The sequence below is a fragment of the Diabrotica virgifera genome, chromosome 2 (assembly GCF_917563875.1).
Source record: "Diabrotica virgifera virgifera chromosome 2, PGI_DIABVI_V3a".
Lineage (NCBI taxonomy): Eukaryota > Metazoa > Arthropoda > Insecta > Coleoptera > Chrysomelidae > Diabrotica > Diabrotica virgifera.
The window spans coordinates 218,493,241-218,515,977 of record NC_065444.1 but is presented as its reverse complement, the minus strand read 5'-3'; the positions used below and the strand labels follow the sequence as shown (position 1 = coordinate 218,515,977).

Genomic DNA, 22,737 nt, shown 5'->3' with positions numbered 1-22,737 from the left:
TCATTTTTTAACAAAACAACCACGTTTTTAGACGGTTTTTCGCAAATAACTCAAAAAGTAAGTATTTTGTCGAAACAAATATTCTCAGCAAAAATATAGCCTGAAAAAAGTGAAAAAAATGGTGTATGCATGAGGTCTCTAGACCTGGTACAAGCAGAGTTATAGCTAATGGAAAATATGCTCATATTCGCCAAATTTCAGATAGAATATTTCAACGTGAAATATCCAAAGGATGAAGCCCTTTTTGGAGATAATTCATTACAAATTTTTTAAAGTGTTTAAAAAAATCTTTATTTCTGTTTTTATACAAAAATTTTCTAGCTTCAAATATAAGCACATTAGGCTCAAACTTAAGTTGGTCCCTTTTGCTTTGGCAAAAAAAAATCGGGAAAATCACCCCCTAATTAGCAACTAAAATGAAATTAATCATTATCGCTTCACAAGTTGCTTTAGTTGTGTTGTGTTTATATGATCTGTAAGTTTCATCCATTAAAAGTGCTTATTTTTAAAGAAAATTGGTTTTAAAGTAAAAATTTTAAAATTTTTAATTTTGAAAAAAATGCTTTTTTTCAAAACAACTTAAAAATTATTCGAAATACCAAAAATCTGATATAATAAAAAAAGTTGCAGTTTCTTTTCTAAATATTTTGCATTTTTTCGTTTTTCTGTAAGACAGAAATTGGTTAAGATATGGTTGTTCAAAATGTTGAGTACCCTCGTGTTTAGGGACTCCTTCAAGCCTTTTCATCTACAACCCTTTCAAAAATAAGGACTTTAAACCGAAGAAACTTACAGATCATATAAACAATACATACACGCGAATAAATCAACTTGTGGAGTGTAACGATTAAGGTCATTTGAGATGATATTAGGGGGTGATTTTTTGAACTTTATTTTGAGCGTAGATAATTTGTTTACTTTTGAAGCTAGAAATTTTTTTAAACAAAAATAAAGCTTTTTTAAGCACTTTAAAAAGTTTTATTGAGTTTTTCCCAAAAAGTGCTTCGTGTTTTGATTATTTCAAGTTAAAATATTTGCTTTTCAATTTGACGAATATGAACCTATTTTTCATTAGCTATATCTCTGCCTCTACTAGGTCTAGAGATCTAGTATATATAACAATTTTATCCATTTCTTACAGGCTTTATTTTTGTTAAGAACGTTCTTTTCGGAAAAATACGTACTTCTTGAGTTATTTGCGAAAAACCGCCTAAAAACGTGGTTATTTTGTTGAAAAATGAACATATTCACTCGCAAATAACTCGAAAAGTGTTAACTTAATGAAAAAAAGAATGTGTGTGCACTTTGTACGCACGTAAGAGGTTATAATTCTACTACATATTATGTGATTTTTAAGACAATACCAAAAATTTTAAAAAATAAAAAAATAAAACGCACACAAACACATTGAAAAATGCCACAAAGAAAAAATGATTTCTGAACGATAATAATTGTTGGCAAAAATTTTAAATACGCATTTTCTGAAAAAAAAATTATATAACAAATATACTTACAATCATAAAATGCATAAAAAAATAAAAACTTGCATCGGGAATCGAACCCGTGACTTTCGGGGCGCTTTGATTCGTAATCGAAGCCTAGACTCACTCGTCCAATTCCACCTTATTTGTCATGTGGAAAAATAGGGTAACTGAACGTTTTACTGTTTGACAATTGTTTTGAATATAATTAAATTGTGTAGTTTAAATTTTGTGGAAGAAAATATTAAAATATAACAAAACAGTAAGAAAACAATATATTAGATGAAGATTGGTAGAACTTTTGTTGGTAATCAAATTAAGTATGTAAATCAAAGCATTAAATACCTACTAGATAAATAAATCTTCGCCAAAAAATCATAATTTAAAAATAAAAATCGGACCTAATTTGGGATTTCTCTCTAAAATCCCCATTCTTGAGAAAATAAATGTACAGTAGAGCGTCGATTATCCGAACGTCGATCAACCGAACGACCGCTTATTCGAACTATCGACTCCCGCGTCCCGCACTCGAATACCGAGCAAGCGTTAGTAATTGACGCTTAAAATATCTTCAATTTTCTTCAATATTGTATCCAAAAATAATTATGTTGTTGCAAAGACTGCACTTTTTTGTTTAGTTGCTAGTTGTCATTATCAAGATATAAATAAATATGTAGGTATATAAATATGGCTTTTATTCACTTGTGGATAAATATGTATGACTATAAATATCTATCAATATATTGTAGTTCGATTATCCGAACAAATCGGTTTTCCGAACACCTATGTCCCCCAATTAGTTCGGATAATCGACGCTCTACTGTATTTCAACCTAATCCAAATGTATAATTACAATATGATTATAATAAAAACTACTTACCAAATTAGAATGAGTTTTCCTTGTCCAAAATAGTCCAAAAGTCCAAAAATATAGGTATATGAAAACTATTTAAAAAGGCAGTATAACTATTAACTAAGTTTTGTTTGTTGTTTCTTTTCACACAAATTTTAAAACGCAACAACCATAAATAATTTAACTACAGCTGTGCCACAGCCGCCATATTGAATAATTTTTGACATGTCATTTGAACATCCAATCAGAACAAAGTTATAATGCGCATGCGCCGGGATCATAGGTTTTAACATATAAAAATTCACCCTCATATCACCGGTAAAGAAGTATAACTTCAAAATCTCTATAGAACAAAAGTTGCTTAAAATTAGTCAGTTTATCCGTTTCTGGACTTATTTTGGAAGTATATGTTCCCTTCTCCCTTCTCGGGGGTGAAATCCACCCCAGGGCAAAAGCACACATCGGCACAATATTACTTTTTTTCTTTGACTTGTTAGCTATATGTATGCTAAATTTCATGTCAATCGAAGTGGTTCTTTAAAATTTAGAGGTTTTGCAACATTTTGCCGTTAAAGAACGTACTAATTATGTTTTTAACTATATTATGTAATTTGAAATGAAAAATCGTCTATTCGCTGTGTGCAAGTACTTGGATGGGATACGAGAAACGATCGTGCGCGTACAGCGGACAAATCTTGCAACATATATTTCTTAAATACCTATTTCATATTGTTAATCGAAATTGTCAATTGACGTATATTTCATACCTACTATCATTGAAGAAAATGGGATGTCGCAAATGCTGTGTAATAAATTATTGTAAAAATTATATGTTCCTCCACAATACTGATATGATATGCAATTATTAAACCGAATTTAATTAATGGTATTTTGTACAATGTAGTTTTGTTGGTTTTGGTATTTTGTAGATTGTAGTACAATGTTTACTTTTGCGCCTTTTCTCAATAGCTTTATGTATGCTATTGTTCGTCCACTATAACTTTTCCCATGCGTCACGATTCATTTTCAAACAAATTAAGTCAAAACATAAAGTGAAACGAACGTCGATGTGTATATACATTTTGTACACCTATGTACTGTATACTATACTATATACTACACACATCGGCGTACGTTTCACTTTATGTTTTGACTTAATTTGTTTGAAAATGAATCGTGACGAATGGGAAAAGTTATAGCGGACGAACAATATCTACTGCCATATAGCTATATCCCACTATCGAGAAATTTCGGAATTTCTTTGTACTAAAATAAGTACTTAAGGCAGTAATATACTGCTTGCGATTCTATCCGCTGCAGATTTCAGATGAAAGAAAGAGTTCAGTTAAAGCTGTGTAGATTTTATCGGTATACCTTAATATGCTTGTACCGATTTCCAGCCTTTCCCTTTTCCCATTTAGCTTGGTCCATGAAAAGCAGTATGAGTTTGGGTATTGTTAACACATACAGCGTTGTTTTATGTACAAATCTTACAGCTATAATACATCGGAATTACATCACTACTTGGCATCTTCAATAGGCATTGAATATCAAAAGTGCAGTACATAAAGTGACCCTATCTATGGGCTCTTTCTTTATCTTCCATTTTGGTCCTGTATCAATCGTTATTTCGCATAATGTGACGTTCGGAAGTCTCTTCAATTGCTCCATTTTCTCCAAACCAGCTGTCTTATATTTAACACATAATCATTGAAACGAAATAAGCGGCGATGGACTACCCCAGCTAATTGAAATAATATTCGAAAATATTACCTCAATCATCTAAGATAGCCATCGTTACACCCTTAGCTTAGCTCAGTCACTCAGGTGTGTGTTCGTCTTGTCCTAATCTTAGAAATGAACTATAAAGATTCGGAATGGAAGCAAACAAAACAGTATTTTTAACTAATCATGTTTATTGTTCATAAAGATATAATAAAAATATGACTAAGTAAATTGCATTAACAAATATATTCAAATTCTTGCCAAAACTAACAATTCTGGATTATACTTATGGCTTTTGGTAGCTGATGGTAACTTCTTGATGTCGTATGGTACTGCTGTGGACTTCTCTTGACCTGGGCAGATGTTGTGGCCCTAGGTCAGTACAGCTACGGTCTTGGTGGTGTCGTACTTGGATGTTGGGTGCTGCTGTCTAGATGTCATGGTCCCATTGTTGTCAGCCTTAGTGTCATCGTCGGCGATAAGCTTTTCTGAAGCTCCCAGAGGGAGGGCGGTGATCTTATCCAAAAACTGTAACAGTAAAACACATATCAACAATCAAGAAGTTAATAACCAACATGTGCCGTCTGCCATTCTAATCGTCAGAAAGAGTAGCAGATGACAAGAATAAATTAAATGAAATTTAGATGAGGAGAATAGTTAAAATTTTGATTACTAAACGTGCATACATGTAAATTAAAAAGATAATATATTTAAAACTAAAATATCAGAACACATGGTTTGACATTGGGGTTAGGTTAGATATAAAAAAACATTAGAAAGACTGTTAGGTGGAGAAATGTAATTAAAGGAAAAAAAATAATGATTTCTTACCTCAAGAGAAAGATTATTTGGAAATAGATAAGGCCTTATGGGCTCTGTAATTGCCTTTTATAATATTACCACCACCATTTTGAGAATGAAATATGGATTTGGGGGGCTGTCACTGTCATTAAAGCGACATGACAACGAACCTGGACCGAAATTTGAAATAACGACTGATATTTAGCTGATATTTAGCATGATCATTGATTATAAACCACCCAATGGGTATTTATAATCAATGGCCTGATATTCTTTAAGGATAAAAAAGATATATAATTGTTGCAGAATATCCTTCTGTTAAGTTATTTGGGAAACCGGCTTAAATTACACAAAGAGATAAAACATCTCTTTATAATAGCTGTACCGGGTGTCCCAATAAGAATGGCTCTCGGCCATATCTCAGGAACCGTTTATAGTAGAGCTTTGAAATAAAAAATTTTATAACAAAAGTTGCCTCAGTAAAAGCCTGGAAATTATTCTCATAATTGTGGGTCCACCGCTAGAGGGCGTAATTGAATATCAAAAATAAAAAAATCTAAATTTTACAAAATTTTCCTATGAAGGGGCACTGGAAATCCGATTATTGTATTCTTCATCAAATTCTGCGCATATTTGATTTAACAAGTTTAACTCTACCTTTGCAAATAAGAGGTGGGGGTGAGTGGGAACCTTGTTATGAAAAAATGGCTGTAAGTCCGGTTCTGCTAAATCAAATTTTGAGAACTGGGTCTTGTTGAAGACAGATCTTTTTCTTCAATGTAAGCGTGATAATTTTGAACCATCCTAATAAGCAATAAGCCAGCTGGGAGGCGTTATTTAATTTTTTTCAGAAATCTAGTTTTCTTTGCAAAATATTAAATACAAGTATGCATTTTTAATCATACTTTATAAAATTAGATTAAATTAGCAATAGAATAGCGAAAACCGCATGTCGATATCTTTTTTCTATCTCAAGATATCTTGAGAAACGTGTAAATTTTATACATAACTGTTACTATCACCGGTAAACTAAGTTAATGAAAAGTAGTGTGCTGTGGAAAAAAACAAAATAACATTTTCCAGATGTCAACGTATAAAAATATAATTAATTAAAACAACAATATAAAGAGAAACAATACTATTAAAATTAAATATAACACAGAACAAAAAGAACTACTTAGTGACGACCTAAATATTCAAATTGTTGCCCATCATACACTACTCTAGAATACATTATCCAGAGAATATTAAACGCCATTTAAAGCATATCGAGAGCAGAAATTGAGACTGCTGTTCAATCTACTCTTGAAAGAGTAAATGTTTGCAACGAAAATGATGGGCAAAAATTTGAACGTTTATGTCATCACTAAATAGTTGTTTTTATTTACAGTAACAGTTATGTTTTTAAATTTACACGTTTTGTAAGCTATCTCGAGATAGAAAAAAGGTATTAACATGCGGTTTTCGCTATTCTGTTGCTAATTTTGTCTAATTTTGTAATATGGTATTAAAAATGCATGTTTGTATTTAATATTTTCCAAGGAACACTAGATTTCTGAAAAAATTAAATAACGCCTTCTAGCTGGCATATTACTCAGTAAGTTGGTTCGAAATCATAACTTTTACATTGACGAAAAAGATCTGTCTTCAACAAGACCAAGTTTGCAAAATTTGATTAAGCAGAACCGGACTCACAGCCAGTTTTTCATAACAAGGTTCCCACTCACCCCCACCTCTTATTTCTAAAGGTAGACCTAAACTTGTCAAATCAAATATGCGTAGAATTTTATGAAGAATACGAAGATCGGATTTCCAGTGCCCCTTCATTAGGAAAATTTTGTAAAATTTAGATTTTTTAATTTTTGATATTCAATTACGCCCTCTAGCGGTGGTCCCACAATTATGAAAATACTTTTCAGTCTTTTCCTGAGGCAACTTTTGTTATAAAATTTTTTATTTCAAAGCTCTACTATAAACGGTTCCTGAGATATGGCCGAGAGCCATTCTTATTGGGACACCCGGTACATGTTTGCAATACTCAATTTGCAATCAAGGTACTGCGTTCTTGTAGATTTTTTGATATAGTGGGAGTCCATAATAGAAAAGCTCATGTTTTTAACGACTTTTAAATCAGAATCCATTGTAGAGAACATTTGTGCCCATTCTTCTATTACCAACATATAAACCATCTTCTTTAGAGCTGAAGGCATCTTCAACAACTTCTTTGCACATACAAAGTGTTTTTGTAAAAAATTTAGGTCAACTTTTGAAGATTTTGGAAGTTTTAGATTTAGATTATAGAAGTGTGTAGAAGTCATACCGTCTTTTTCCAATTTTATAAAAAAGTGCCTACAGACTCTCATTCTATTATTCTATTATTGGCAAATTCAAGAAAACATTTTAAGTTTAAAAATACCAAGTTTTTTGTAAAAGGTATATATTAAAACACCCTAAATAAGGGTCACAATACAAAACGTTTTCGGATTAAGGAATTCATCATCAGTGTTTAAAAGCCCTAAAATTAAGTATAATCTAATTAAATGAGATAAAAGTTAAAATTGACAGAGGTTTTCAAGAACAAGAGGCCATACTTACAAAATTTGCATGCCTGAGCCACCAAAATGTATAGGGTAAAAACCCTTTAAATGTAAATCATAAAGTTATTTTACATATTTATATAAAATTCATCGGATGTTATAGATAAACCTGGATGTTACCCAGGGCAACACAGGACTCTCCCCACGTGGTTGGAACTTTTTTTGGAGAAAACCTCACATATTGGATTTCAATGGCCAACTGACAAGTGAATTCAAGAGCAGCCCAAAATGACATGAAGAACTGTCAATGTAACCTAGTTGTAATATTACTTCAGCCACAACGTTAAAGATTAATTTGAATGTTTTAAGATAAAAAACAGTATCAAATTTACAAATATTAAAAATAAAAGATGTTCATCTTACAAATATTAAAAATAAAAGATGTATATCACATATACAACCACATCTATCAGAATTGAGTCTCATTCCAGACACCTGTCTTCTTAGCCTCATCTCATAGCTTATAGATGAGATAACTCTCATTTCATAACAACACACTACACATCTTCCATGGTCCAATATCACAACATACTCTGTCAGACTTCTCATACCTTCCTACTCCCCCCCCCCCCCCCATATTTTACAATCATTTCATTTTTAACCAATTTGATGTCAGGTCTCTGGAGGACTCAGTTTCATCAAGCTACTTTAGTCTCATTTTCAATCAGATAAAAACAAAACAGTATTTTTATAATTATCATATCACTTTTTCTATCATTATACAATTTATGTTGGGTCGACTACCAAGAAATATAGCAGTCATTAAACAATTATCATTTAATCAATACTCTTAAAATCGTACACATATGTACACATTACATACTATTTTGTGTTCCTAGTATAAGGCCTTTATCATTATTTGTCTAATCGTATTGATAATTTCATACCACTAATACAACACCTATTGGTATTGTTGGCTGCATAACTTCCTGTAACGTAAACATTTTATTTCCCTATTTTGAATACTTAATTAATGCATTATTTTAAGGGAAAATTTTTTCATATTTTGCGAACATCTTTTATTTTTAATATTTATAAATTTGATACTGTTTTTTATCTTAAAACATTCAAATTAATCTTTAACGATGTGGCTGAAGTAATATTACAACTAGGTTACATTGACAGTTCTTGATGTCATTTTGGGTAGCTCTTGAATTCACTTGTCAGTTGGCCATTGAAATCCAATATGTGAGGTTTTCTCCAAAAAAAGTTCCAAAGACGTGGGGAGAGTCCTGTGTTGCCCTGGGTAACATCCAGGTTTATCTATAACATCCGATGAATTTTATATAAATATGTAAAATAACTTTATGATTTACATTTAAAGGGTTTTTACCCTATACATTTTGGTGGCTCAGGCATGCAAATTTTGTAAGTATGGCCTCTTGTTCTTGCCTCTGTCAATTTTAACTTTTATCTCATTTAATTAGGTTATACTTAATTTTAGGGCTTTTAAACAGTGATGATGGATTCCTTAATCCGAAAACGTTTTGTATTGTGACCCTTATTTAGGGTATTTTAATATATACCTTTTACAAAAAACTTGGTATTTTTGTGATTTATGGTATACAGGCAGCTACAGGAAGTTTATTTTCCTCGTGGATTTTATTTTAAGTTTACATATTTCATGTTTCCATCAACGGACCTCTCCATTGGACGAGCTTTTTGTGGCATGACTTCTCTCCGTTAAAGAGGGAGTTCATTACAATTATTAATACTTAATAAAAAATGCAAAAAACAAAAAAAATGTAAAAAAGATAATGAATATCATCAAGCAAAAATTATTACCACAGCCGTTGAATTATTCAATTATGTACCCTATTATCTACTATTACGATATTATAGAGAGGAAAAGCTGATAAGATGCCATCCTAACGTTTATAACAGTCGAATACTCTCTAATCTATTTAATAATAGTTATTGGGAATATCGTCGGGGATTGTCTAGAATATGTATTAAATTAATACCTTAAAAGTATTTCATCGAATTAGGGACAACAGATAATGAAAAACTATTAAGGAGAACGGAATCATATTACAGTAAAACCTCGATATAACGGACTGATTGGGGGGACGGGGAGTCCGTTAAAGCCGAAAGTCCGTTATATAAAAATACTTTTAAAATAAATCAGACTACAGTAGAACCCCGCAAATCCGAACTAATTGGGGGGACAGCCTGTTCGGATTCCGAAAAGTTCGGATTATCCGAAAGGAAGCGTAACTAGTAGTTCAAAGTTTCCATTGTCGTTGATTTTGAGTAGGCAAACGTTCTCGCAAGAGTGTGGTCAATATTTTTGGACTCAAGTTGACTCAAGAACCAAAAGTTTATTTTTGACCTTTATAAACACTATTAATATTTAAGTATAATACCGGGTGTCCACTTATATTTTCCCCCATTTTAACTGCCTATAACTTCTAAACGGCTCAAGATAGAAATATGCGGTTTTCGCTGAAATGGTTTATTTTAGTAAAAGTTTTGTCTGAATGGATTGAATTTTTTATATCGCTTTCAAATACAAAAAAATGGCGAATTTTTGAAAAAAAATGTTGTTGACTTTTTTAAAGGAACACCCAGTATATTTTTGTAAATTGAAAGATAAGTCATTCACCTATCCAGCGATATAAAGTTTTTCAAAATCGGTTGTCAAATCACTGAGTAATTAATTTTTAAAATGAGAGGTGCAACATGGATATCACATACCTAAATAACATAACTAAGCAAATTGATATTATGTTATAACGGCTAAAATATAAGTGGACACCCGGTATTTATTTTTAAGAAATTTTAAATGTCAAAGTCCTATTAATCCTACATTGTCCAATTTTCTGGTCTTACTCTATATAATAAACATGTTTTTAACTTTTTATCTTGAATTTTTTAATTTTTTTCACTTTCCGTTGGTTCGGATTTGCCGAAAGTTCGGATTAGCGGGGTTCGGATTTGCGGGGTTCTACTGTATTTAGAAATGTGTGTCCTGAATTTGCTATATTAAAAAGTTTGTTGAAATTCTTTGTAAATTACAGCGTTTGGGGTCCACGGGGACCCCGTTGTTATACAGTGTATCTTGGTAAGGGCAGGGTTAAGTATGTATAATATTAACAGGACCTTTTTAATTTTTTTTACATTTGATCGGATTTTTTGTCCGTTATATCCGAAGTCCGTTAAATAGAGGTTCGTTATATCGAGGTTTTACTGTATTTCTACAAATCGTCAATAAGAGCAAATTGTAACTATTTCCTGCGTAGGATCTGGCGGCCATTTTTATTTATAAACAATTAAGTGTCGAAAAATGGCATTTTTCCCTATTTTTTCAAATCAATGGAAAACAGTGAAACTTATGGTTTTTTTAGTACAAATATCTTTGAGGATATCTAAAAAGCTTTAAAATGACGTATTACAAAGTTTGATATACTCATTTATTGTTAATATAATTGCGAAAAAAGGTCGGAATTGCAAAAAAATTAATTTCGCAATATCTATTGTAAAAATTAGTGTACAGCTTTGAAATTTTTGTCATATAAGGGTTCCTTGGTACTTAATATGTGATAAAAATTTCAAAGCGATTCATTCAATTGTTTAAATTTTATTCAAATTGTTTTTCCCAGAGAGCATTTTTTTTACAATAACATAAGTCAGAAAAAAATTACGTTAGAACCATTCCACAGGTGTCAAATGAAAGAGCATGGGCTATATTTTCAACTTGGTTTAAAAAAAGCGAATAAAAAATGCATTTAGTAGTAATAAATAATTATGCAAAAGTATCGTAAATCTTTCCTTATAAATTTTATTTTGTTATATAAGAAATTATATATATTTATTACAATTTTTTTTTCAATTATGATATAAATAACATTACTTGGTAGTTGTGCACTTAAAACAGGGTAAAAAAGTTAATTTTTTTGGAAAAAGTTATTCAAAAAGTTTATAAGGAAAGATTTAAGATACTTTTGCATAATTATTTATTGCTTATAAATGCATTTTTATTCGCTTTTTTTTAAACCAAGTTGAAAATACAGTTCATGCTCTTCCATTTGACACCTGTGGAATGGTTCTAACGTCATTTTTTTCTGACTTATGTTAGTGCAAAAAAAATGCTCACTGAGATAAACAATTCGAATAAAATTTAAACAATTGAATGAATCGCTTTGAAATGTTTATCACATATTAAGCAACAAAGAACCCTTATTTGACAAAAATTTCAAACCTGTACACTAATTTTTACAGCAGTTATTGCGAAAATAATTTTTTTTGCAATTCCGACATTTTTTCGCAATTATATTAACAATAAATGAGTATATCAAACTTTGTAATATGCCATTTTAAAGCTTTTTCCATAATCTCAAAGATATTTGTACTAAAAAAATCATAAGTTTCACTGTTTTCCATTGATTTGAAAAAAAAGGGAAAATGCCATTTTTTGACAGTTAATTGTTTATAAATAAAAATGGCCGCCAGATCCTACGCAGGAAATAGTTAAAATTTACTTGTCGGGTAAATTTTGTATAGGTATTACTTGTCGAAAAAACGCTTCAGTACCCTGGCTGCTCGAGTGTCACGAATAAGGTATATTTTTGTCTTATTACCCTGGCCTATTTATCTCTTGCTATTTTAACCACACGTCATCATCACGTCCTCATTAAAATAGGACGGCTGCGTTGGATGGGACATGTAGAAAGAATGGAAGAAGGCGAAATACCAAACAAAATATTCAAACAGATGCCAGTAGGAAAAAGAACAAGAGGAAGACCGAAGCTGAGATATTTAGAACAAATAGAAAATGATATAAAAACCTTAAAAATAAAAAACTGGAGAAAAAAAGCACGAAACAGATCAGAGTGGAGAAGAATCCTGGAACAGGCCAAGACCCAGAAAGGGCTGTCGAGCCAATGATGATGATGATGATGATGATGATTTTAACCACACGTGTCGTCCCCATTCTGGTTATGTGGTTATTCTATTATTTTTTCTATTTAGTGTCCATTCGTTTATACACTGTACGTTACATTGTCTTCTAATGTCTTCACTCCTCTTTCGATCTCTCAGCGTATTTTCTGTAATTCTTCTCAGTGCTCTCATCTCTGCCGTTTCCAGTAGTCTTTGTGTTGTGGCTCTATCGGGTCTTGTTTCTGATGCATATGTCATTATTGGTCTTACACTGTCTTTATAAATTCTTTACTTCATCTCAGTGTTAATAGTCTAGTCGCAACATAGGGGGTCCCCTGGGCACTTTTAGATCGCCGCGATTTGATAGTGGTATTATAGGTTTTTAGGGTCGCTGAATCCAATGGAAGTGGTCTGGAAGCCCAAATGTGGTGCGTTTAATTGTTATTAACAAATTATGGTAAAATTTGGTGTTTTCAAGGAATTATTAGAAGCCCTGTAAATAAATTGATAGTGTTAAGGTTTTCTCTGGTGTATTTTTGGTCGCTGAATCGAATGCGACTAGTCGCGATTACTCAAAATATTATGTTCTTATTTTGTTAATAACAAAATAATTATTTATTCACCAAAAAGCTCGAAATGCGCTATTTACAGCAAGTTTGTAGTCTCTGTCATAGTATTTTTATACGCTAAATCGATTGCCACTAGTCGTGATAGCTTCGTGATAGCTTAAACCACGTTCCGACTTTGTTATTAATAAATTATTGCACAAATAACGGTTTATAGTACATTCAGTCACGATTTTTGCTCTAAATGAAAAAAAAACAACTTGGATTGACATGAAATTTGGCATACACGTAGCTAACATGTTAAACAAAACAAGTGATATTGTGCCGATGTCTGCTTTTACCCTGGTGGTGAGTTTCACCCCTTTTTGGGGGTTAAAAAAAGAAATCTTTAAAATAAGTCCGGAAGTGGATAAACTGATTAATTCTTAGCAACTTTTGTTTTATACAGTTTTTTCACTAAGTCAATACTTTTCGGGTTATTTGGTTTTTTTTGTTTAAAAATGAACATTCACTCGCAAATAACTGGAAAAGTATTGACTTAGTGAAAAAACTGTATAGAACAAAAGTTGCTTAGAATTAATCAGTTTATCCAATTCTGGACTTATTTTAAAAGTCTCTTTTTTTACCCCCCCCCCAAACGGGGTGAAACTCACCCCCAGAGTAAAAGCACACATCGGCACAATATCACTTGTTTTGTTTGACATGTTAGCTACGTGTATGCCAAATTTCATGTCATTCCAAGTGGTTTTTTTTTTTAATTTAGAGCAAAAACCGTCAGTAAACGTACTATAAACCGTTATTTTTTCAAACATTTATTAATAACAAAGTTGGAACGTGGTTTAAGCTATCACGACTAGTGACAATCGATTTAGCGTATAAAAATACTATGAAAAAGACTACAAACTTGCTTTAGATAACGCATTTCGAGCTTTTCGGCGAATAAACAATAAACAATAGGTTTGGCCTAGGCCAAACTAGTTTGTCCTAAGAGCGTTAGGATAAACTAGTATGGCCTAGACCAAACTAGTTTGTCCTATCGCGCGTAGGCCAAACTAGTTTGTCCTAGGCCAAGCTAGTTTATCCTGATATAAATACACACACTTCAGGCCAAACTAGTTTATCCTGATAATAAGACGCACACTTCAGGCCAAACTAGTTTATCCTAAAGTGTATGTTTTTATATCAGGATTAACTAGTTTAGCCTAGTCTAAACCAATTTAATCTAGTCGAAAGTAATTGATTACAGATTGGTTAAACGTAAGTTTAAAAGACACTTTTAAGAGTTGTAAGACTTTTAAGTATTTAGGGTAAATGATAAACCGAGATGGCACTTGTATGAAAGATATAGAAATGAAAATAGTACGGGGAAAACAAGCTACGAAAGCACTCCATGGAGTGATATGGAAGAACACTCTAACTAAAGAAAACAAAAAAGTATTTTTCAGGGCATAGTGCTGAATATTACCCTACAAGAGCGGAAAAATAGCCAGTGACAACAATAATACTAAATACAATATGGACAGTTGAATTGAAGTTTATGAGAAGGTGTCTACAAATTACAAGGTTGCAAAAGGTGTCTACAAGTAGAATGCTCAATTACAAAAAAGTTGTGGTAGTAAAAGTAGAGCCCTGAAATGGTAGGGGCATGTACAAAGAATGCCGGAGCACAGGTAGCCGAAAAGATTACTGGACTAGGACCCGCGGGGAGGAAAACGGAGAGGAAGACCTGCTGTGAGATGGAAAACTCACATAGGGAATGTTATGATAGATAGAGACCTCGGAGATGGCGACTGGGAGAATAGAGTGCTATGGAAGACGAAAACGGCAAACTCATAATGGGAAAAGCCAAGAAGAAGAAAGTAATTCAGCGAACTAGGACGGCTTAATATAAATAATAAATTGAATAAAATACTTTGTTCTTGGAAAAATAATCATTTTTATTAAAATTATAATTATTCGTAACAAACAAACAATAATATTGAGTTATATTCGCGGTCGGACGGACAGCAGACAGTCTAGGTCAAATTTCTCACCTTTATTACCATGATTGGATTATAAGATTTTATTTGATACCTCGTTTGTCATTCTACCTGGTATAATGACGGAGGCGTTGAGTTCACGGAGAGACAGACAGACGGATGGACGGACAGACGGACGTGGACAATTAAACGTTTTCACATTTTTTCAAACTTGGTGAAAACAAAATTAATTCGTACTCGATTTTATTCGTAAGTGTATCTTTTCTTTTAATTTTTGGAGAAAACCTCATCATTTTATTTATCGTTTTTTATATTATTTAATAATACAAGAATATATTGATTTTTAACATGTATCAATATCTTCATTCGATGTATCATATGATACAATATATCGATGTATAATTTTTTTGTCATCCCTGTTGGGACGTGATTTGGGAATTCCCCGCATGTAAAGGTCCTTACATGTTCGCTAAATTACATACTTTCGACTCGGCTAAATTGGTTTAGACTAGGCCGTACTAGTTTATCCTGAAGTGTGAGTCTTTATTACATCAGGATAAACTAGTTTGGCCTAGGACAAACTAGTTTGGCCTACGCGCAATAGGACAAACTAGTTTGGCCTAGGTCATACTAGTTTGTCCTGGTCATACTAGTTTATCCTAACGCGCTTAGAACAAACTAGTTTGGCCTAGGCGAAACTAGTTTGTCCTGAAATCGAGTTTGGCCGGTAACATAATACAAACCTTTTTGAGAAAAGATTAAAAAGATTATGGTATTGTTTAGCCACACAGGTAGGTATACAGTGGCTGCAAAAAAATCTTTACAAAGTGAATAAGGCGCTTAAATCACAAGAATTATTGTTTTAATTTTGCAAATTCATAGTATATGATATCATTAATTTACTATCTTCTATCTAAAATTGGCTTATTTTGCACACTATAATAGATAGGACCTAATCAGGCGCGGATCTAGAAATTCATAATAGGGGGGTCAGACTTACCTCAAATATTATATTTTCCAGATTTAGCCATACCTACGGCTCACACTTACTCTAACGATAAAATACACTATATTTATAATCCCAGATACCTCCAGTATCAAAAAGATTGAGCTCTGATGGGACTCTTTCCGTATTATCAAGCCGTAGTTGCAAGTAAAATAAAACGGAATGATCATAAATATATTTAATATTAAGTCATTATTAATATACACAATTTTAAATATGAAGCATATGAAGTGACAAATGTGACAAAAATCTTTATGTAAGGTCGGGAATAATATAACAATAAAGACAAATATATTAATATAATGGTTGATAGTTGTACAAGTTGTGAATAAAGTAACTATAAACCAGATTTACGGAAAGCAATGCATACGCTACTAAACACAATTTGTGATACTGGGAACAGTTTGGTTTAACAATACACATAAAGAAAACAAAACTAAGCCCCGTATTTATAGTCAGTACTCAAGACTGATCTCGAGACCGGTCTCAGCCAAGACGATCTTACGGCAACGTCGAGCTCAAGACCACGTTCTGTTTTATAAACGAGTCTTCGGCTGATCTCGGCCAAGATTGATCTCGAGGCTGGAAAATTATGGATTTTAAGCAATTTTGACATAGAACACCAACTAAAAACTGTCAATCGTCAAGTTAAATATCTTTGAAATGTTTTTATATTTATTTTGTTTTTTGAAAATGGATTATTAAAATGTTTTCAGTTAAATAAAGTTTATTTTATTATTTTATTAGTGGATAGTTTACATTTTTATTTTTTCTAAATCTTACATGCTATTTGTTCAAAGGTTAATGACCTCTCATTTCTTTCCATTATGAGGTAAAGGATTTCTTTTCTTTGTGGTAAAGGATTGCATATTAAAGGAAAGTATAAATATATTCTTTGATATTACCCCAGTATATAACAGAATACTGTGATATTACTTTATTCTTCGTTGGAGATATCCTTTATTTCTTCTGAGAGAAAGCAAATAAAACTATGGTACTTCCTAGTATTACCTGCCTTTTTATTAATGGTGTAAGCTTTCTTGTATGTTTATATTCTTCATCTGACTTAAAACAAAGAAGAAACCATGACAGGTGGAACTTATATAAAATGCAATTACTATTTTCATGGGAATAAGCTGCAATTTAAGTTTGAAATTAAATTTATTTAATGTTTAAATTCTTAAAGACAGATCACATGCTATAAATTTTGTGACGGATATTATTGAGTTAAAGTTGATTTTATGTAATCGAATTAACTATATTTTAATAAAATCGTCCCAGGAACGCAACTCATAAATATTGGCTATATTGCTTTAAAGTCATCTACTCTAAAATGTATAAATATATGTCTGAATTGTCAATATGAATGAGTCAGATAAAATTAAATTATTAGAAGAATTTTTATCAAGCAACAACAATATTGATATAAAATATTAACAATCTTACCCAAATAACAGCACAAAAGTAAATATAGCCTATCCATTTCTACTGGACATTAACGCTCCTCCTCCAATTCTACACTTCTATATCATCCAAATCTCCTTACTGCTTCTAACAACTCTTTTCATGGTCTTTCTCTTTTTTTTTCCTCCAAAAATAATCTCTTACATGTCGCTCTTACATTCAAGTAATGTTGACCTAGCCACCTGACTTTCCATATCTATTATTTTTTGCCAGTCCTAACTCAGAACTGCCAGCCCCTACCAGTACTATGTCTATTTTCATTTCATCTTTCTTATTAATTGTTTCAAGTGCCACAAGCATACAATGCCACTTAAATAACTGCTTCATAATACATTTTTGCATTATAGTTGTCCTACATACGTTTTTGACTTCAATCATATACCATCGATCTGCTTACTAGCTTACTCTTAGTAGTATCTTTTCTATTTCTTTTTCTTCTTCCCATTTATCAATTATTGCCACTCCTAAATACTTGAATTGGTTGATATTTTCAATTTTGTATGCCTTTGTTCCTGTTTTTAGTGTGAAAAATTTATTCTACTTCATCTCTCCACACATTTCAATACACTTAATATTTTATTTTTGTTTCATTTATAGACATGCAATTTTCTTGCTTCACCTCTCAAGTTTCTAAACAACTTCAGCTTTTTTTCTTGTTAAGAGGACTATGTCATCTGCATAAATAATGGTATACAGTGATGAGCGTGCTATTAACTAGCAAAATGACACAAAAGATGGAAACATATAGTATGTTGTGAAATAAAAGGAGATGAAACTAGTAGAGGTGTACAATTATCAACCTACAAATTTACATTACATTACATAATTTCCCACCTTTAGACCTCTGCGACAGTTGTAATACTCCTCCCACACATCTAAAGGTGACAAACTATGTCATGTAAATTTATAGGTTTCTATAGATAATTTTACATCTTTTTTTATTTCACAACATATGTTTTCCATTTTTTGCGCTATTTTGCTGGTTATTAGAGTGCTGTTTACACGCCTGGACCTCGGAGGTAATCTACACTATGTCGACATGGTGTTTTTTTATTAGTTGGATTATACACATTGGTTATATATTATCATTAAAATATAGTCATATTGTCTTTTAACTAATTATGGGATATATCAGATTTTTATTAACATCCTAAGTGCTCTAAACTTTGTTGCAAACAAACGCTAAACACAGTTGCTCGAAATGACATAGTGTAGTTTACCTCTGAGGTCCAGATGTGTAATTAATTTTATATTTGGTAAGGAAAGGTTTGTCAAATAAATACTTATTTAAGAAGAGGGAAACTCATACTCATTTATTTTAAAATAAAATATAAAAAATACATATTAAGAAATAAAATAAAAAATAATATATCTAACATAATACAGATTCAATAATGTATTCTCAGAATAAATAAACAAATTCCAGTTGAACAAGAGAAAGACAGAAGGTATATTTATATTCCAAAAATATATGGTGAAAGTACAATAGTAGAGTAGCAGTAGACAGGTAGGTAAAATAAATGATGATAAATTGATAAAGCACTGGAAACAACGATAAAGCACTAGAATCAGGCTAAATAGCATCTAAAATATGAAGACCAGAGAAGATATAATTTTGAACTATACAGGGCATACCACGATCCATATACATTCATCAAAATACGACCACGTTCTAAGAGGAAAGATGGAAGCATATGAAATATAATTTTGAACTATACAGGGCATACCACGATCCATATACATTCATCAAAATAGGACCACGTTCTAAGAGGAAGGATAGAAGCATATGAAATATAATTTTGAACTATACAGGGCATACCACGATCCATATGCATTCATCAAAATAGGACCACGTTCTAAGAGGAAGGATGGAAGCATATGAAATACTTTCCAAAATAAACACACAAATGTCAGCTGGACATATAACGAGAGAAAGACTATAGATTAGATATAAGGAACAAACAGAATAAGACATTGATATTTTAAAAATAAAAAATTGCAAGAACAAATCCTGAAATAGATTGGAATGGAGCTGTATTCCTGAAGAGACCAAAACTCAAACAAAAAGGGCTGTCGAACAATGATCATGATATTTTGAGAAATAATAGACAAAAAAATCAAACACAATAAGAGTAGGTATTCAATAATGTATTCTCATGCAAAATATTGTTGAAAAAAATGTCACCAAAAATTTAGAGATTGTTCCACATCATTAACATGTCTATTTACCACCAGATCATTATTTACCTAGATTGTAAGGTACTGCTGTAGCACATATTATTGCAAGACATGTATATAATTTGGTTTGTAGACCTTGTTGAAGACAAGGAAACTCTCTTTTCCAGGTTCCAAATAGCTTTTCTACATTTCTTGTTCTCACATGAGTACTATGGTAAAAATATCTTATTTTCTTGATCATTACCTAAAAAGATATTTATGTCTATTAAATAACCTACTATTTATTTAGCAATTATCAATAAATACCTGGGTGTAATACTGGGGTAAGTAGATAGTGTCTGCATGCATACCCACTACTGTCATCTATTCCTATTAATAATCCTGGAATTTCACTTCTTTCCATTTCACAATTTCACTCTTAATGCTCTTAGATCAAATATTGAATGACTTGATAACCTTGTTGTTGAACAATAATACACATAATTTCTCTTCTAGTACCTACAAATTCATTTACATAAGAGCCTGAATAACATAATATATTGTATGTCTTTACAGTACCTGTACATTTTTGGAAAGCGGGGTCCTCATAAAAACTGGTTATATTCCTATAAGTAGCATAAAACCTTTATTGTTTAAGTTAATGCGCTGATTCGCTGATGAACTTCAATATTGTAATACTCCATTGTATTTTAGATTATATTTTTATCTTGAATATATCGCTTTTGTATACTTCCCGGGCGATTTTCTTCTCCAATATTATCAATAAACTCTAAAAATGCTTTTACTTCTTCATACATTTTTGTTGTAATTAGAAAAACAAAAAATATATGTTGGAACTGAATTTAAAATATTCAAAATTCAAACAATAACAAACAAAGTTAGGTTAGAATCGCGGTCTTGAGGAAGGTCGATCGATGACTTGAGATTCGCCTGTCATTTTACACTTCCCAAGACAACGTCGTGTCTCGAGATCGGTTTATAAAACACAAAGTTGGTTCAAGGTCGGTCTTGAGCATCGACGCTGTCTTGAGACTCGACTATAAATACGGGCCTAAGTTATCCTAGTTTATCTAAGAAAACTTATTGTTATCAGTAAGAAATGTAAAGTAATAACAAGAATCCAGATAAAAAATGAAGATGTTGAAAAAATGGACAAAATGAAATACTTAGGAGTCTGGATTAAGGAAAATCTAAATATGCAATAAGAAATTTAATCAAGAATAGACCAATCAAAAGCAGCCTTTTTGAAGATAAGGAAATTACTAAGTATGAGTAACCAAAGACTCAAATTGCAACTCCTATATCGAGTGGTAACATCTCCACTCTATTCTTCTTTTAAGGTACTGAAGCTTGGACTGCTAATGTTGATATAATTAGAAAGTTGGAGACTTTCGAGATGTGCCTTCTTAGAAAAATTTTGAAAATACTATGGACTGATCATATTACGAACGAAATGGTGTTGCAAAAACTGAAGGAGACAGAGAACCTTTGACCACCATTAAAAGGAGGAAAACTTACTTGAGAACGTGACTTCTTTATGAACTGCATTATGTCGGTTTGAATCTTTCTTTTGGACATATTCACTATTAATAATTAATGAATAATTATTAGTCAACGCTAGCAAACACAATTCACCACTATTAATCTCACTGGTCACTTTTTCCAACTGGAGGTGTAAAGATTAACGTTTCTACCATCAATGAGTAGGTACGCGCCCCTGGAGTATCTAGTAAAATTCAAATTTTTATATCTTTATTATACCTACCGCAAAGGACATCGCACACATCTTATGGAAAATATAATGTCACTCAAATTCAATAAAATTTATACGAATAGATTCGTTTTAAATTAACGGTCAAATCTTATCATTGCGCCAACTCCATATTTTCAATAATAAGAGCAGAAATTGATATAAATAAATCTAAAATCAAATGGATACGTACATAAGTTAGAGAGAGAAAAAATATTTTATAATACCCAAATTGTCGGTACTCCATAAATCATCGGATTAGTTTTACTAATCCGCTTAGGCCCAGCGGGGTTTAAGCTCTTTTGAATAGCACCCAGAGCAATAGTGATTGTAACTGACACTTTTACTGACTAAAAAATTTGATTTCGATAAACTTTAATTGCAATTTGCGCCGTAATTAATCATAATTAAGAGTTGGCGCAATGATAAGATTTGACCGTTAATTTAAAACGAATCTATTCGTATAAATTTTATTGAATTTGAGTGACATTATATTTTCCATAAGATGTGTGCGATGTCCTTTGAAACGTGACCTTTCATGAGGTAAGGTTTATACCCAGTGTAATGTATTTGCATTTTAAGATATCATTTCTGTTATTCTTTGAATTGAGAAAAATATTTCAGTTGTTGATGGCTCCATCGGTACCCAAAAAATGCAGCTTCAATTTATTTTTTAGAAAAGGCTGGTTTTATTAGATTTTATTGCTTCTTTCAATAATTCTTTGGAAGCAGTTGTCTTTAATTTAGTGTTCTACTGATGGCTTAAAGTTTAGAGTTGACAGAAAAAAATAATAAATAATAAAAAAATATTTATAGACTAAATACAATAGGGGGTCTATAGACACTTTGACCCCCCTGTATCCGCGCCTGGACCTAATCAATTATGTTCAATAAAATCCGTAAAAATAATAAAATCATTTTCCGATTTCCGATATTCACAATTTTTTAGAGAATGATAAAAAGTTCTGAGGAACGACTAAATTAGTCATACATACCTATTTATAATTAATAATAAAACTAATAGTATGTCAAATTATAAATTCCGATAAAAGTAGAATGTGTAAAATATTCATCGACCAATGGCTTTGAAAAAAGCATCTGGCGTCGGCCCATCCTTGAATTGCTTGACAAAGGGACCGACAGGCTACCGTTAGCGAATGCGGTTCTCTTTTAAAAAATAAACAGAATGTTTCATTGTAGAGTTCTTCATGTTTAATGTTCAAAGTACAAAAAAAAACTTCCTCCTTAAAAGTTTTCGGATTAATTTGTTCTGTGAGAAGTTGTTACAAAAAATAGTATTCTGAATTATTTAATGACTGATGTGACTGATGTTTCAGGGTTTAAAACAGGGAGACATACTACTTATTGTAGGGTGACCAAAAGTTCCGTAAAAACGGGATTGTCCCGTTTTTTAACGATTTGTCCCGGGGTCCCGAAAAAGTCTCTCGGGACGCCT

At 31.8% G+C, this 22,737-nt stretch overlaps 1 long non-coding RNA gene across 1 annotated transcript; it reads right to left on the bottom strand.

Annotated features, from left to right (window-relative positions):
- Positions 1-18,636: 18,636 nt before the first annotated feature.
- LOC126879829 (uncharacterized) lies at positions 18,637-20,573 on the bottom strand. The gene is made up of 3 exons (XR_007696299.1): positions 20,090-20,573; positions 19,838-20,029; positions 18,637-19,775 (listed from the first exon to the last, which is right to left on the bottom strand). It is a non-coding gene; the product is annotated as an uncharacterized LOC126879829 (long non-coding RNA).
- Positions 20,574-22,737: the final 2,164 nt, after the last annotated feature.